The 17,587-nt window shown below is 39.3% G+C and overlaps 1 long non-coding RNA gene and 1 pseudogene across 1 annotated transcript; both read left to right on the top strand.

Moving 5' to 3' along the window:
* The first annotated feature begins 4,282 nt into the window (after window positions 1-4,282).
* On the top strand, window positions 4,283-10,920 carry LOC139361771 (uncharacterized). Its single transcript, XR_011619395.1, has 3 exons — window positions 4,283-4,595; window positions 9,461-9,559; window positions 9,941-10,920. It is a non-coding gene; the product is annotated as an uncharacterized lncRNA (long non-coding RNA).
* Window positions 10,921-12,679: 1,759 nt separating this feature from the next.
* Window positions 12,680-15,112, top strand: LOC105480169 (60 kDa heat shock protein, mitochondrial pseudogene; annotated as a pseudogene).
* The last annotated feature ends 2,475 nt before the right edge of the window (window positions 15,113-17,587 follow it).

Below are 17,587 nucleotides of genomic sequence, written 5' to 3'. Positions count from 1 at the left end.
CCTAAAGTGGTTTGCTTCTCATTATTGCTCATCTGTGAATGTAGACTGTTCTTTTCTGGTTTCTACCTGCTAAAGAAGAGCAAGGCTAAGAGATTTGAGAAGTGAACTAAAACTGTCTGTACCTTAGATTGAAGATACTGGCTTAGAACATTTTTTTCACAAACCTTACCATGCCCTAAGGAAATACTTCCACCAGGGCTGAGCAGTGGGCCTACTTGGCTCATTTAGAAACTTATGTATAGAGATTTAGCATTTGCCTTCAATTTTAGCTGTTGAATATCAGCACTTGCAGAGCTAATTTTTACCCTGTCACACTGACCCCAAAGATCCTACAAAGGTAATTGTCTGTGAGCCTTCTTGTCAGCTCCCTTCCTCCCTAACCACTCCATGAAGAGTATAGCACAGGGATGTTCCCGGCCCCCTCTGCTCTAAGCAAGGGCATAATGGTTTAGTTTTCAGGCCATTTCCCTGTTTTCTGCTATGGGTCTGCAAAGACACAAGTCATTTTCCAGTATCTCCCCTCTATTTGGTTCAGCTTTCATTGCATTTGGCAGCTGATCTTTCTAGATTGAGGATTTTGATATTTATTGTTTCCTAGTTTCACCAAAGGCAGAGCTATTTTACTGACTTTTTTTTTTTTTTTTTTTTGGCTTCAGAAGAGAGAGTGGGATAGAAAAGGCTTAATTTTGCCAAATTTAACTGAAAGTCAAAAATACATATTTATTTCTTTCTAAAGAGACCCAGTTTTGCATACAAATTCTTTATGGCAAAGAGAATGGTAAAGTGACATCTAAACCACTAACCCACTGCTGTGTGCCCTATACATATTGATAAATACTCACCTCTAGCAGTGTGGAACATTACGATGTCTTAATGTGTTTACAAAAAGATCCTCCTTCTAAGAAGATGAATTAGAAGAAGACACTGAGCAGATATAGCCCAAGAGCTTACAGGTGGGTTAGCTCATTAAACATTTATGTGCGGGAAATAATAATTGTCTTTGGTTGGATATGGCCCTGACTTAGAGCTCATGGTTTAGCAAGGAGTATGCTGGCTGGATATCATCTTCCTTTTGCTTCTCTAAGAACACCAATGGATCTCAAACAAGACAATTAAAAAGAAATTCATGCCTAGATGCATCATAGTGAAACTACTGAACATTGAAGAAAAATAGATCTTATAGTCAGATAAAGAAAGCAAATTATCTTAAAATAATGGCAGTTAGTATGACTACTGACTTTTTAGTAGCAACAGTGCAGCCAGAAGACACAAGACAGACATACTAATATCTTTGTATTCATTATGCTGAGGGAGAAAAACTATCAACCTAAAATTTTACCTAGTGAAACTACTATTCAAGAATGAGATAAAATATGACACTTCTGAAAAACAAAAGCAGATGACTTTGTTACTAAAAGACATTTGTTGAAGGAAATCCTAAAGGATGTACTTCAGAAAGAAGGTAAAAAAAATAAATAAATAAAAAAGAAAGAAGGTCTGTAACCCCAACAATGGTAAACCAAGATACCAAGATACTAATCTGTCTGTCTATCTATCTATCTATCTATCTATCTATCTATCTATCTATCTATCTATCTGTCTATCTATCTATCTATCTATCTATCTATCTATCTATCTATCTATCATATATCTATTTATCTATCTAGATGTGACCGTGTAAAATAACAATATTGACTAAATCATAGGGACAATAGACTATAACTAAAATACTGGAAAACAATGTAGGCCAAAAGCGGGTGATCAGAGTTAAAGCAGTCTAAATTATTTGTATTAATCAGGAGAAAGGTAAAGTATTGATTAAATTTAGGCTGTCAAAAATGTATGCATATTCAAGTTATAAGGATAACTTGAAAATCCTAAAGTACAAACTTTAACTGTAAGCATAGAGCACATAACTCACAAACAAGTACAGAGAAAATGGAATAAGAAAAAGAAAAAAAGAAGACATCAATCCAAACAGGACAAGAGAGGAGGGAAAAAAAACTTAAACAGGACAAGTAGAAAACAGGTAATGAGAAAGTGGAAATAGATTTAAATATAAGAAGAAACACAGTATATTTTATAGTTTAAAAGATTTTCAGATCAAATACAAATCTCAAAACCTGGTTGTCCGATATTTATAATGAACTTTGAAACATAGGAACATAGAGAAATTTAAAGTCAAGGATAGTAAAAAGCAAATATTGACCAAAAGAAAGCTGTAATAGGTGTGTTAATATCAGGCAAAAATACACTTTAAATTAAAACTACTATTACAGATAAAAGGAGTCACTATACAATGGCAAAATGTATAATTCACTAGGAAAACAATCCTTTAAAACTTGTATGCAGCTATGTCTAGCACGGTGGCTCACGCCTGTAGTCCCAGCACTTTGGGAGGCCGAGGTGGGTGGATCACGAGGTCAGGAGATTGAGACCAGCCTGGCCAACATAGTGAAACTCCGTCTCTACTAAAAATACAAAAAATTAGCTGGGTATGGTGGTGGGCACCTATAATTCCAGCTACTTGGGAGGCTGAGGCAGGAGAATCGCTTGAGCTTGGGAGACAGAGGTTGCAGTGAGCCGAGATCATGCCCCTGTACTCCAGCCAGGGTGACAGTGCAAGACTCCATCTCAAAAACAAACAACCAAACGAACAAAAAACTTGTATGCAGCTAATAACATATCAGAATATATAAAGTAAAAATGGACAGATCAATAAGGAAAAGTAGGCAAATCCACTATTACAGTGAGATATTAAAAATATAACTCTCAATAATAAATGGATTATTGTGCTGCAGAAATTAAACAGAAACTAAAAGGACACTATGAATTACTTTATGTCAATAAAATTTTAAATTTAGATGAACGGGAGAATTCTTGGAGACACATAGCTTGTGAAAATCAACTCTAGAAGAACCAGAGAATCTGAATAGTTTTTTGTTTGCTTGTTTGTTTGTTTGAGACAAAGTCTCCCTCTGTTGCCCAGGCTGGAGTGCGGTGGTGTGATCTCGCATTGATCTGCAACCTATACCTTCAGAGTTCAAGTGATTCTCCTGCCTCAGCCCCCTAAGTAGCTGGGATTACAGCCATGCACCACCACGCCCAGCTAACTTTTGTATTTTTAGTAGAGATGGGGTTTTGCCAGGTAGGTCAGGCTGGTCTCAAACTCCTGACCTCAAGTGATCTGCCCTCCTTAGCCTTCCAAAGTGCTTGGGCTGAGTAGTCTTATAGTGACATGATAAATTGAATCAGGTGTTCGAAATCTTCCCACCAAGAAAATACTAGTCCCAGATGGCTTTACAGGTAAGTTTTATAAAACATAGAAAGAATAACTAATTTAAATCTTAAATTTACTGTGCCAAACAATATAAGAAAATGTAGTAATTTTGTTTATTTTAAGAGGCAGGATATCATAAATTTGATATAAAAATCTCAACATATTAAAAACAATTTAAAAGGAGAGGATGAGTAAGGTAAATTATAGACCACTCTTACTCATAAATAGAAATTCAAACATCCTAAAGAAAATATTATCAAACCAAATTCAGCAATGCATGAAAACCACAATACATTATAATCCAGTTTGGTTACTCTAAGAATATAAGATTGTTTTAATTCCAGAAAACCAATTACATGCATTGACATATGGTTAATTATTACCATATCAAGGGATGAAAACCATATGATTGTTCTGGCAGATACAGAAAAAGATTTACTAAAAGTCAACATAAATTTATTATGCAAAGTTCTTAGCAAACTAAGAATAGACAGGAATTTATTTAACCTCAGTAAATGTCATCAATTAAAACTACACCAAATATCATGCTTAAAAATGTAATGTGGAAAGCATTCCTTTCAGGTTAGACATGAGTAAAGTAACCTTATAATTTATCCAAACCAGGGCACTTTAGTTTTTAATAAAACTATAGACTTGGTTTAGATTTAGCCAGTCTTTCTACCAATGTCCTTCTGTTTCAGGATTCAATTCATAACCTTATGCTACATTACTTGTCATGTCTGCTTGGTTTTCCCCTTCAATCTGTAATAGTTCCTCGGGCTTTCTTTGTCTTTCATGACTTTGACACTTTTGAAGAGCACTGGCAGTTGCCTTGTAGAATATCTCTCAAACTGGGTTTCTCTGGTGCTTTCTCACGGTTAAAGAGAGACCATGGGTTTCAGGAAGAAAATCACAGAGGTAATTGCAATGTGGTTTGCAGTTCCTCTCTCTTCAAGAAGTGAAGTCTGTATCTTCTACCTTAAATCTGAGCTAGAATTGAGACTTGCTTTGGACAATGGAATGTGATGGAAAGGATGTTGTGTGAATTCAGAGCCTAGATCTCAAAAGGTCTTACATACTGCTGCTTATTTTCTTGGGATACTGCCCAGCTACCATGTGTACAGGCTTGGGCTCCGCTGTTAAATGACTAGAGACTGCATGGAGCAGAGGCATGTCTGCCAGCCAAGGCTATCTTAGACCAGACAACCCCCAGCCAACCTATCAGCCGACTGCAGGTGCATGAGTGAACAGTCAAGACAAGAAGAGTTGCCTATCTGAGCCCCGCCTAAATCATTAACACCAACTCATTATCTAAGTAAGTGGTTTTGGTTTTAAGTCACTAAGTTCTGGGGTTATTACACAGCAAAAACGAATACACTTGCATTCCAGCCTGCAACTGTATGGTGTAGTAAATGAACATAGACTTTGGTGTCAAACAGACCTACCTTTGTTATTAGCTGCGTGCTTTGGGGGACTCACTTCATCTGATTCATTTTTGAAGTGGGCATAACAATTTCCACACAAAGATCAGAGTAACTAAGACAACTCTAATAAAGCTAGCAACACAGAGCTTAGCACATTATAGATGCTGTATAGAGGTTCTGTCTAAGAACCAAGGTGATACCTTCTTAAAATTCAAGGTGTAGGAGGTACTATTCTTCTGGGAACCAAGTCTTCTGTCACTGATTGTGTGTCATTTGCTTTCATTTGTCAGAGAAAATATTCTTTAAACTATATCTTGACTATTTTCATTACCAGCAATTTCACTTTGCACTCTTCAACTTCTGTTTTCCTAAAGACGCAGATAAATTGTGTCTATCTCTGCAAGACGTTTGACTGATGATAACCTTGTTGTTCTGCACTAGAGATCTCTAGAGATCTGGGACACAAAGTTCTGTATGCACAAAGGCATAAAGTAAATCCTACCCATTCTTTAAAACAAAAGTTATCATCTTGCCAAATGCTGTGGAATTACATAATTATCAGTTTTGCTTGTTAGATAATTGTGCTTCTTAAACGCTTTCCTGAAAATAGCCCTTTAAAATCTGCATTTGCTACCTTCTCTGACTTAAGTATAATTCGAGGGGGATTTGTCTACATTTTCTTATTGCTAAAATACTGTAAAAAACAACATTACTAAAAGTGAACCAGAAAAAAGTTAGGACTTTTTTTTTCTTCCTTATTCTCTTCTCTGACACAGAAGAGGCTGTTTCATTTCCCTGGGTCTCATGTTCTCCACCCACTCTCAGTGTAAGTGGGATGGTCTAAATTTCATGCAAGACTTGCAGAATTCTTGAAATTTCAAACTAGGAAGATTCTATGCAAGTGTAAAAGACAAAGACAAGGACTCATACAAAAGACAATGGATATTAAGACGGAGCCATGACTGCCTTGCTCGCAGATTGCAAAAAGAGCTGTGCTTCAGTTGTTTTTCTTTTTAACATGCTTATTCAGGAATTTATTGTTTTTCAATTTAAACCACTCATGGGGATTTGGACCAAGCGATTTACCAACTTTAGGTTAAATAACCACAATTTTTAAATATTACAAAGCATGATATTAAAATCAAGACTGATAATAAATAAAATAGATCAGCACCAAGAGGGAAAGGAGTATACTTTTTTTGTTTTTTTGTTTTCTAAGCTATCTATATCTGTCAGCTTGAGCAACAGATCAGGCTGTCTGACTAGCCGTTTTCTTCCTACTCCTTTTAGGCACTCAGGACACAGCTCCAGGATCTAGCTCCGCTAGTTGGTTTGGATATTGGAATTGCACTATCACATAGAAGTTATGGAGCAATTTCTTGCTGAAGACCACATTCACGCAAAGTCTGTTAGGTCGACAGTTACATTGCACTCAGAGTTCAGAAGGGTTAATGTTTGATTTTGGAAGAGAATACCACTTGCTTCCCTTATTCTGTACTTGATTAATTTGGCCTGGGAAAGAATTTCTTCACAGTCTGGTACAACGTTTGAATGTGACTTTTAAATGTGCCCATTAATATGATATTGACTTCTTTTTGTGATGGAGAAAATAAAGTGTTAAAAAATTCTACTCAGTGATAGATTCATTTGTACCACAGCTCAACCTCCTTATGAAATTCTGATAACTTATATTTGATATTTACAACTGTGATATTTTAGCCCTGAAGTTAAAAGCTTAGCCTCTCTAAGATACTGAATATATCACTGACACTTGCCACTTGGAATCATAAAAGAAGTCTTTTCTTATGGCAAGGAAACACCATTTTTATAAGCTCGTCTTTGTCTCCATAGTTTATGTAAACATACTTCTAACTGTAATCATACTTGAATGTGGGGAAACCAGAGCTGTTCTTGTTGACCATTTCTTCTTGGAGCAACTGAGAAGGCAGACACCTGCTGTGATTTGATCCAGGATTTTCACTGTCTCCTTTGATATCATACTACGGCCAAGAGGTCATGTTTTTGACCACTGACTGTTCTCTGTCACTAAAGCTGTATATGGGTTGGCCTGCAGGAGCAGATTCTTAACTGTATAGGAACATTCTTTTTTACTTCTTGTGTGGCTGATGTTCCATCAGCCCTGACCTTAACACTTGTTTTCCAGTTTACAACGCAACACCCCAATCTTTTCTTGTGGAGCCCAAACGCATTCAGCACTTCTCCCTTATACATGTGACATACATGTCAAGTGTAGGATTATATTTTGCAATACTTGGTTCAAATCTAAGATGAAGTCACTTCTATCACACACACTTATAATACAGATTGCTCTTTCCTGTTGTATTCTGCTGATTTTATGTGGCTTTCCATATTGTCATTGGAAGTCATAGGGGACTTTTGTCAATAGCATTTTCTGCTTTCTTTCCAGGCGTGACTCTTTCATAATGGTTGTGACTGGTTTTATGGGATATTTTCTTCTGTTTTTGCTGTGAGAAGTGTAACTTGGAGTGATGCACCCATTGCTTTAGTCTTTTTTTGTCCATTAATTATTAATTTATCAGTTTTATGCTGGAACAATGCTTTATTCTGGGGGTTGGGGAAGTCACTGGATTATCTATAACTATGGCTGTGTCAATGTGCGTAGTTTGAAAAATGACAAAAAGTATAGGTGATTTCCTGCCAGTTTTGGACACAGTTTCAAGATAGACAGCTCCTGAGGATCAGGGTTAGTAGATTGCTGATCCAGGGATTGTCAGATTTTATATCTTATCTCTTGAACTTCCAATTGGCTTAAAAAAAATAAACAAAAACAAAAATCTTATAACTATGTGAAATCACACATTAGTTCTAGCATTATTCACTTGTTCTGGCACAGACAGATTAACATTTACTACTTCTACTGGAATCTTCTTCACTATGTACATTTAAAACATTATTTAGAGTTGCAACGTTTATAATACTATTTTCTTTACTACTTTTAGGTTTCTAGAAAAGACTTCATGTGACTGTGAAAATTTAGTAGAAATAATAATATAATCATCCCTTAAATGAACAGAACTCTGTTGGAAATTTGAGATGTTCTGTCAAGATGGTAAATTTCCAATTTTTAAAACTTAGGCAAAAAAGATTACCCAAGATTATATTAAAAAGTCATAACATCCAAGTTAGAGGCTATAGCATAGTGACTGAGTGTGACTAATCACAATCTGTGGGTTCCATGCCAATGTGACTCCGGAATTATGTCTCGTATGGTGGCTAAGAGAATTTAAAAACATAATAAAGTTAAAAACTAAATTGGCTTGAGAAATTGCCTTAAATTTTATGAGCCAGGTGACTTCTCTGATATCATATCAACATTCTATATATCACGCATGTACTTTAAGTTTATAGTCTAATTAATCAACACTACATCTTTTAGAAAAATAAAATCATAGAATAATCTTTCATAAAGATACTGTTATTCTTAATTTTTTTTTTTGAGACAGAGTCTTGGTCTGTCATCAGGCTGGATTGCAGTGGCACGATCTTGGCTCACTGCAACCTCTGCCTCCTGGGTTCAAGTGATCCTCCTGCCTCAGCCTCCTGAGTAGCTGGTATTACAGGCGCACACCACCAAGGCCATATTTTTAGTAAAGACGGGGTTTCACCATGTTAGCCAGAATGGTCTCTATCTCTTGACCTCGTGATCCGCCCGCCTCGGCCTCCCAAAGTTCTGGGATTACAGGCATGAGCCACCGTGCCCAACCTATTCTTAATTTTTTAATTATATTGTGGGTAAGGCTTTCTGGGGTGGGGGTCACATCAATCTTATTTAAAATCTATCTGACTGGGCATGGTGGCCCACGCCTGTAATCCCAGCACTTTGGGAGGCCGAGGCAGGCAGATTGCTTGAGCCTAAGAATTCCAAGACCAGCCTGGGCAGCGTGATGGAACCCTATATCTACAAAAAATACAAAAATTAGCTATGTGCGGTGTTGTGCACCTGTACTACCAGCTACTTGGGAGGCTGAAGTGGAAGGATTGCTTGAGCCCAGAAGGTCGAGGTTGCAGTGAGCTATCAGCCTGGGTGACAGAGTGAGACCCTGTCTCAAAAAAAATTGATCTTACCCTACTGTCAGTCACTGTTCATTATTTGTAATGATCTTTGTGTCCTTGGTGCCTGGCATGGCATCTAGAACATAAAAGATCCTCCTGAAGCCCTCAATAATTATTTATTTGATGAATAAATAAATAACTGATCAGGCAGCGAGGTGTGGTAGAAGGAGCAAAGGCATTCCAGTAACTAAGGAGCACTGTATTCCAATAAAACCTTATTTCTTAAAATTGTCAGTGAGCCAGATTTGGCTGCAAGGGTCATATAGTTTACAGACCCCTGCCCTAGAGCAGCAAGTCCTTAAGCTAAATTTAAGAACTAGGAAAGCTCTGTTCACTTTCTCTCTGCTATTGAGAACACCACCCATATCTGAGGTGACTTCCAGTCCTTTGACATTAAGATGAACAGAAAGAATTTGTCCAAGGCCAACTGAATCATAGATAAATTTATTTTGAATTTTTATATAAGATAATTTCAGCCCATAAGATAAATATTTCTTCATAGCACTTGCAGTTTCAGTGTGTCCCATATATGGGCATGAACCATACCATATATATTTTGAAAATGGGCATGTACATATGCATGACTCTAACTTTGTATGCACATATGCCTTATTCTTATTGTTTACTTATTATCTCTTCTTTGTTTTGTGTTTTGTTTTAGAGACAGCCTCTGTTGCCCAGGCAGGATCACAGCTCACTGTAGCCTCAAACTCCTCAAGTGATCCTCCTGCCTTGGCCTTTCAAAGCACTAGGATTTCAGGTGACAACTACCATACCTGCCCCTCTTCTTTTTTTTTTTTTTTTTTGTTTTGAAGGCAGGCTTGGTAATTTAATAGAGATCACATATATTGTTATACTATGGTCTAGCTTTTTCATGTTTCAGTCCAGTTCAGTTTTCTAACTAGTATGTCTAAGTATAGGAAGTGTTTTGAGAAATGCTTATGCAGTTTTTAAAGTGTTATAGTATCCTATGATACTTAAAATCTTGCCTTGAATTTATTACTGTACTTAAGGACTTCAGAATATTTCAGGCTTTCCTCTTATTACTATTCTGCATTTGAAAATTGATCAGTAGTTTTGCAAAGGATTTTGTTTTTATTGCTATAATACAGAAACAATTATCTGCCTCTTGCTTTTGCAGCATGGAGTGCCATATTTGTGGGCATCAGGAGGGTCCAGATGGCAACTTTACCAGACACTGGAGATAAACTGATTTGTTTAAAAGCAGGAGCTTGCATCCAGGAAAAGTGGTAACATTTTTAGATATATTCCATAAACCACATCTACACACAGGCTGACACACAGTTATCTGTAAAAAGTAAGAAGAGAGATTACATGCATCAGTAATATCCACAGGAAACCTCACATTTTATCTCAGGTAGGAGATTCGACTTTTTCCTTTCGCAACGTTTCACTAGAGTAAACTCAGGTCAAACATGAAGAATCTGCCAAACCAGACTGAGGCATTTTGGCTGACTTCAAGTAGGTAAGAATCACAGCTGGAGAGAATGTACCACTGTCTGGGTCAGTTGTCAGCATTGGGGAGAGATCAGATTGGCCATGATGTAGACATTTTAAGCACATTGGCCCACCCTATTTTCCCATCCTTCCGCTGGTGGTGGTGGGGCGGGGGGGACAGAATCGTTAATGGTGAACATCATGAGCTTGAATCATGGCTTGGCAGTTTACTTACTAAGAGGAAGTAATGTTTGAGAGAGGGTTGCCCAGTGGCAGAGTATGGAGCAGTGTATGGAGGAGATAGTGGCCAAGATCAAGCTGGAGCCCAGAGTATCTGTGGGAAAATGGTAGGAGATGAAGGTTGAGTGGTAGATAGGACTCGAGGTTGAAAAGCCTTGAAGATCCTACTAAGGGGTCTAGTTTTTAACTCTCAGGAGACATAAGACCACTGGAGGATTTTTAAACAGGGAAATTATGTAATTATATAGATCAGTATGGAGAAAGAGTTCCCTGACTCTAGTAGGGCTGATAATCTGGAAGAAAGGATGCAGAAGATGCAGCAGTATAAGATAGGAGATGCTTGGGGTGGTCTAGAGGGATGCAATGGGAGTTTCAATAAGGCAATGGGGGGAGGTAGGAAGAAAGAGGAGAGAACAAAGGATTTGGTGACTGAATGTGGGGTTGACAGTAATTCCTGGATTTGTGGCTTGGAAAACTAAGTTATATAAGACTGAGAATCCAGTAGGAGGGACAGATATGGGGGGAAAGATGATGAGTTTTGTTTCGGCTGTGTTGTAAGGGATACCTATGAGATACCTATTGGAACTTTCTAGTAGGCAGCTGAATTGGATTTGGGAGAGATGAGATGAGATCCCTCTGAATTTACAGCTGAGGGATTAGATAAGATCCCCCAGGTTGAGTGTAGCAAAGTCAAGAATAAAACTGAGAGGTAACATTTAAGGACTGAATGAAGGAAGACCCATAAAGCAGGAAAAATGCCTGCCTTGAGAAAAAGGGGTATAATCAAAAGTGACTGGTCCTATAAAGATCAGGACAGGAGAGAGTTTCAGGACTGGTCACTGCTGCAGTGAGATGAAATAAAATAAGATTGAATTGCATTTACTGAGTTTGGCAGATGAGCGGTGTTTAGCAATCCAGTTAAAGCAGCAATGTGGAGAGATAGGGAAATTAGTCACATTGTAGCTGGTCTGAGGAGCTCAACAGAGGTGAGGGAGTATAGATGGGGAATATAAAGTAATCTCTCAAGAAGTTTACCTGGGGAGGGAAGAAAAGAGATGGTGACATCTTGGGGTGGGGAGACACATAAAAATATTCTATCAACATGATGACAAGACTGAAGAAACACATTGCAAATCTGTTAGAATATCAATTTATAGAAAACTCAGAATTTTTCTCTTTTCTTGAAATCTTTCAATCTGGAGTCATCCTGGGTGATGTCATGAGGTAGGGAAATTTTTCTTAGAGGCTCCATCATGCCTGTTGTCTAGCTCTGTCCTCCAACCACTCCTACAAACACAATGGTATCCTGCTCAGGCTTGAATTCCTGGAAATGTTTTCTTTCTTTCCTCAACAAAGCTTACCGGGTGTCCTGGATATGCCAGTCAATTTGCCTGCCATATGTAACTTCCCCTCCTGGCTTAAAATGTCCCATGCACAGCTTCAGAATGACTGTCATTCAATGCTTCTTCCTCTATCTTCTTTCCCACGGAGCCACGATTGTTTGGACCAGGGATGAACACCCATCCCAAAGCAGCCAATCCAGTGCTGGCCAATGATTTAAGTGGCCTGGTTAGAGTGAATAGGCTGGGCCAACTACATTCTCTCCTTGGAGAAACTGGATTCTGAAACAGCTATTGTGGGAGACATTTGAGAGTAAGGTCCTGAAGTGGTCACCAGTCAGCTCTTGGATGTATTTGACATTTCTTCAGATATCCTTAAAATGCCCTGTGCTCCTTGCCACTTAAAATAAGCTGCTTGAGTTTTGCTCATCTGCAACCAAAATAGTCCTGACACCTTGGCTAGACCATAATGACTATTGTTCCATTCTTTTTAGCTATGCTAAATGAGTTCCTAGTTAAGTGGCTTACTGTAAGCATGATGATTCTTTTCTGTCTTCTATTTAACATTTAAATGTTGATACTGCGTGTGTTCAATGTTTCCCTTAATATGAAAAAAAGTGTTTTCTTTTTTTAAGTGAATCCATACAAGTCATCATTTGACAGGTAATAACAAGGGATGACTCCTACTATAGCAACTCGAACATATAGTGATTTATTCTCTCTTAAAAAGGAAGTGCAAATTGAATGCTTTGGGGTGGTGTGGTAGCTTCATGATGTCAAGGGACTATGGGTTATTCTGTTTCTGCTCTGTGATCCTTAGGGCTTGACTTCCACTTTTAAGGCCACCATATGACCTAAGTAAGATGCTGGGGCTCCAATCATCATCAATTATCATGTTAGCTAACTTTTGCTGCAATAATCTTGAGTAACAAACCAGCCCAAAACTCAGTAACTTACAACAATTGGCATTTTTTTTTTTTGTCTCCTTCCTACAGGTCTGCTTCAGGCTGCAGGTTGGCTGAACTTAGCTATCCGTTGAAGTTTAGGTCTGCGTCATATTTCTCCACATTTATCTTGGATCAGCAGCTATCTAGGCTATTGGCAGAAGCCCATCTGGGCAAACCAAACCATGGAAAAACTTTTCAACCCCCGTTCACATTATGTTCAATAACGTCCCATTGGCCAAAGTAAGAAAGATGGCCACTTAGCTAGGAGTGGTGGCATGCACCTGTAGTCCCAGCTACTCAGGAGGCTGAGGCAGAAGAATCGCTTGAACCTGGGAGGTGGAGGTTGCAGTGAGCCGAGATCATACCATGTGGACTCCAGGCTGGGCAACAAGAGCGAAACTAAGTCTGAAATAAATAAATAAATAAATAAATAAATAAATAAATAAATAAGGCCTCACTTGCAGCCGCCGACCTGCCTCGCGGTGCTGCGGGCACACCTTGCTGCCACCCCACAGAAATGCTTTGGTTCCCCACAGTCTTTAGATGAGACCAGTGTCCAGGGTATTGGCTTGTCATCTCACTCGGGCTTATGACAAAGATGTAAAATTCAGTGCAGATGCCCGAGCCTTAATGCTTCAAGGTATAGACCTTTTAGCCGATGCTGTAGCCATTACAATGGGGCCAAAGGGAAGAACAGTGATTATTAAGCAGAGCTGGGGAAGTCCCAGAGTAAAAAAAGATGGTGTGACTGTTTCTAAGTCAATTGACTTAAAGAATAAACATAAAAATATTGGGGCTAAACTTGCACAAGATGTTGCCAAAAACACAAATGAAGAGGCTGGGGATGGCACTACCACTGCTGCTGTACTGGCATGCTCTATTGTCAAGGAAGGCTTTGAGAAGATTAGCAAAGGTGTTAATCCAGTGGAAATCAGGAGAGGTGTGATGTTAGCTGTTGATACTGTAATTGCTGAACTTAAAAAGCAGTCTAAACCTGTGACCATCCCTGAAGAAATTGCACAGGCTGCTGCAATTTCTGCAAGTGGAGACAAAGAAATTGGCCATTTCATCTCTGATGCAGTGAAAAAGATGGGAAGAAAGGGTGTCATCACAGTAAAGATGGGAAAACACCGAATGATGAATTAGAAATTATTGAAAGTTTCAAGTTTGATCAAAGCTATATTTCTCCATACTTTATTAATACATCAAAAGGTCAGAAATGTGAATTCCAGGAGGCATATGTTCTGTTGAGTGAAAAGAAAATTTCTAGTGTCCAGTCCATTGTACCTGCTCTTAAAACTGCCAATGCTCACCATAAACCTTTGGTCATAATCACTGAAGATGTTGGTGGAGAAGCTCTAAGTACACTTGTCTTGAACAGCCTAAAGATTGGTTTTCAGGTTGTGGCAGTCAAGGCTCCGGGGTTTGGTGACAAAGAACCAGCTCAAAGATATAGCTATTGCTACTGTTGGTGCAGTGTTTGGAGAAGAGGGTTTGATCCTAAATCTTGACGATGTTCATCCTCATGATTTAGGAAAATTTGGAGAGGTCATTGTGACCAAAGATGATGCCATACTCTTAAAAGGAAAAGGTGACAAGGCTCAAATTGAAAAACGTATTCAAGAAATCATCGAGCAGTTAGATGTCACAACTAGTGAATATGAAAAGGAAAAACTGAACGACTGGCAATATTTTCAGATGGAGTAGCTATGCTAAATGTTGGTGGGACAAGTGATGTTGAAGCGAATGAAAAGAAAGACAGAGTTACAGATGCCCTTAATGCTGTAAGAGCTGCTGTTGAAGAAGACATTGTTTTGGGAGGGGGTTGTATCCATCCTGGTTTGGAGCATTCCAGCCTCGGACTCATTGACTCCAGCTCATGAAGATAAAAAAATTTGTATATAAACAATTAAAATAACACTCAAAATTCCAGCAATGACCATTGCTAAGAATGCAGGTGTTGAAGGATCTCTGATAGTTGAGAAAATTATGCAATGTTCCTCAGAAGTTGGTTGTGATGCTATGGTCAGAGATTTTGTGAATATGGTGGCAAAAGGAATTATTGACCCAACAAAGGCTGTGAGAACTGCTTTACTGGATGCTGCTGGTGTAGCCTCTGTTAACTACAGCAGAAGTTGTAGTCACAGAAATCCCTAAAGAAGAGAAGGACCCTGGAATGAGTGCAATGGGTGGAATGGGATGTAGTATGGGAGGCGGCATGTTGTAACTCCTAGAATAGTGCTTGACCTTTATTAATAAACTGGGACAGGAAGTCCAAGGCAATGTTCCTCACCAATAACTTCAGAGAAGTCAGTTGGAGAAAATGAAGAAAAGGCTGGCTGATGTTTAAGAAATCATTATAACCATCAGTTGCTGGTTTCAGTTGACAAAATATATAATGGTTTACTGCTGTCATTGTCCATGCCTTCAGATACTTTATTTTGTATTTTTGAATAAAAAGACATTTGTACATTCCTGATACTGGGTACAAGAGTCACGTACGAATGTACTGCCTTCAACTTAAATCACTGAGGCATTTTTACTACTATTCTGTTACAAATCAGGATTTTAGTGCTTGCCACCACCAGATGAGAAGTTAAGCAGCCTTTCTGTGGAGAGTGAGAATAATTGTGTACAAAGTAGAGAAATATCCAAATATGTGACAATCTTTGTCTAATAAAAAATTGTTTAAAGTTAAAAACAAAACCAAACAAATCAGAAAGAAAAGAAAAAGAAAGATGGCCAAACCTAAAATCAAAGTGCAGGGAAGCACACTCCAAGTACCATAAAGGATGGGTTGTCTAATTCAATTGAGGAATGGAGTGAACAATTGAAATTAATAATCTCACCTACCACATCATTATATCTGGATACCAGGATGAAGGAAAAGGGACAAAGGAGTGCATGTGTCAGCCACATCAGCATTTGTAAAGGCATCTACTGAAAATCCAATACAATACTTGCAATTATATTTCATTGGCCAGAAACTTTTCAAATGGCCACTCCTTGCTGCAAGGGAGGCTAGAAAATGTATTGTTTTTAATTGCAGGTTGCAGTATGCTTAGCTAAAAAAAATTTTTTTAAATACCAGATCAGAAATGAAAATAGGTGTTGAGTAGGCAATTAGCAATTTCTTTGCCAGTATTCAACAAGATGCATCCCTCACTCTTGTGAAGTAATCTGATAACTTAAGGTGTTTATTGTGATTGCTTGATATGTGTAGATATAGTTAATATTTAAATCGTGATAATCCAGTCAGTAATTAAACACTGAGATTGCTGCTTTTGCAAGGAAGAAAACACAAATCATCTGATCTCTCCTTTACAAAGCTTAAACCTTTTGTTAAAACTCAGTTTATTTAACTTTTATTTTCTCCTAAAACATAAGTGATAGGGCCAGGAAGAGTGGCTGTTAAAGAGAAAAGTAAGTGCTTTTAAAACGAAAGTGTGTAGGCATCTCAAGGACACTTGTCTCCCAGAGAGATTTCCAATAGGTTCTTCCTTCGGGTTTTTACTCAAATGTTACCTTTCCCAACCACTCTACTTACGTAAACACATTCCCTTTTTCTTGGTTCAGTTTTCTTCACACTATTTATCACCATACTTTTTTATTTTATTATCTGTCTCCCCCTACTAGAAGGTGAGTGACTTGAAGGCAGGGCATTTGTTGTGCTCACCATTGGTGAACTGGATTGCTGAAAATGGTCCTTGTTGATGACTTCAGAGTACCTGGCCAACAAACCAGCTAGAACCAGGAGTTATTTTTCGCACAGCAGCATCATGGGGCTATCGCAGCCATTTTGGAACCCTGAGGCAACAAGTCTGAGGAGAAAAGGCAAGATGTTGAAGGTGGCCATGTGGAATCCTGGAAAGAAACTGAGCCCTTAACGTCGTCCCTGAGCAGCTGAACACACACAGAGGAGTCTTCTTCTAGGCTTCTTGTTATGTGTGATAAAGAGAAAGACAGCCCCTGCCATCTGGGAGCTGGTCTGGTTCTATCAGCTCGGCCTTGGCGTTCTGTTGAGCATAAACAATTTCATTGAAGAGCAACAGCAGACCCAACAGACATGACCACTTTGTGACTTGATTGATCAAGGTAAAAGCCAGACCACTCTGTAATCATGTCAACGGTCCTGTGGAGAGAAGGGTATGGCTGATCCAGTGAATTCATGATCTCTCGCAGGAGAGGTCTGGGAGCCAGTACCTGGGAATATGGGTCCCCAGACCCCGCACTGCAGACCTGAGGGACCTGCAAATATGAGGAACAAGTGTGTGGTGCTGGGAAGAGGTACAACAACCCAAGGGCCATCGAGCTGCCTTCAGATGGTACCAGGAAGCCACTAGCTGGAGGAACATTTTGCAACCTACGTCTTTGAGACCATGGGTGTGGACCAGAGTGTAAGCAGGTCTCCGAATTTGGGGGGCAACAAGGGTGTTAGAGTAGGACTGCCCTGGGACCTAGAGTTAGTGTGTGCAAGTAGCGGGAATGGGATAGGAGAAAGGGAGTGGTGTGGAAAGTCTGGCCCCTGCACTGCAAGGAGGCATGAGGATGGCTGGTGGTCCTGGGGTCGCCTTTGGGCTGCCACCCACCCACAGAGAACAGGGGTAAAGCGCAAGTTCAAAACCCGGCGCAGCCAGGTTCCACGGCGGAACTGCGCGGGGAAGAAGAGCAGAAAGGCTGGACTCCGCGGGCGGGGAGAGGAGGGACCGCTGAGGTGTCCCCAGGGACCGCCTTTGGGCGCTCACTGGAGAAGCAGGGGGTGGGGGAGCAAGTTCAAAGCCCGGCCCCGCCCGGCCTCCAGAG

This window comes from Macaca nemestrina, chromosome 2 (assembly GCF_043159975.1).
Source record: "Macaca nemestrina isolate mMacNem1 chromosome 2, mMacNem.hap1, whole genome shotgun sequence".
NCBI classification, from domain to species: Eukaryota; Metazoa; Chordata; class Mammalia; order Primates; family Cercopithecidae; genus Macaca; species Macaca nemestrina.
Note: the sequence above shows the minus strand (reverse complement) of the source record. Positions and strands in the feature narration are given on the sequence as shown.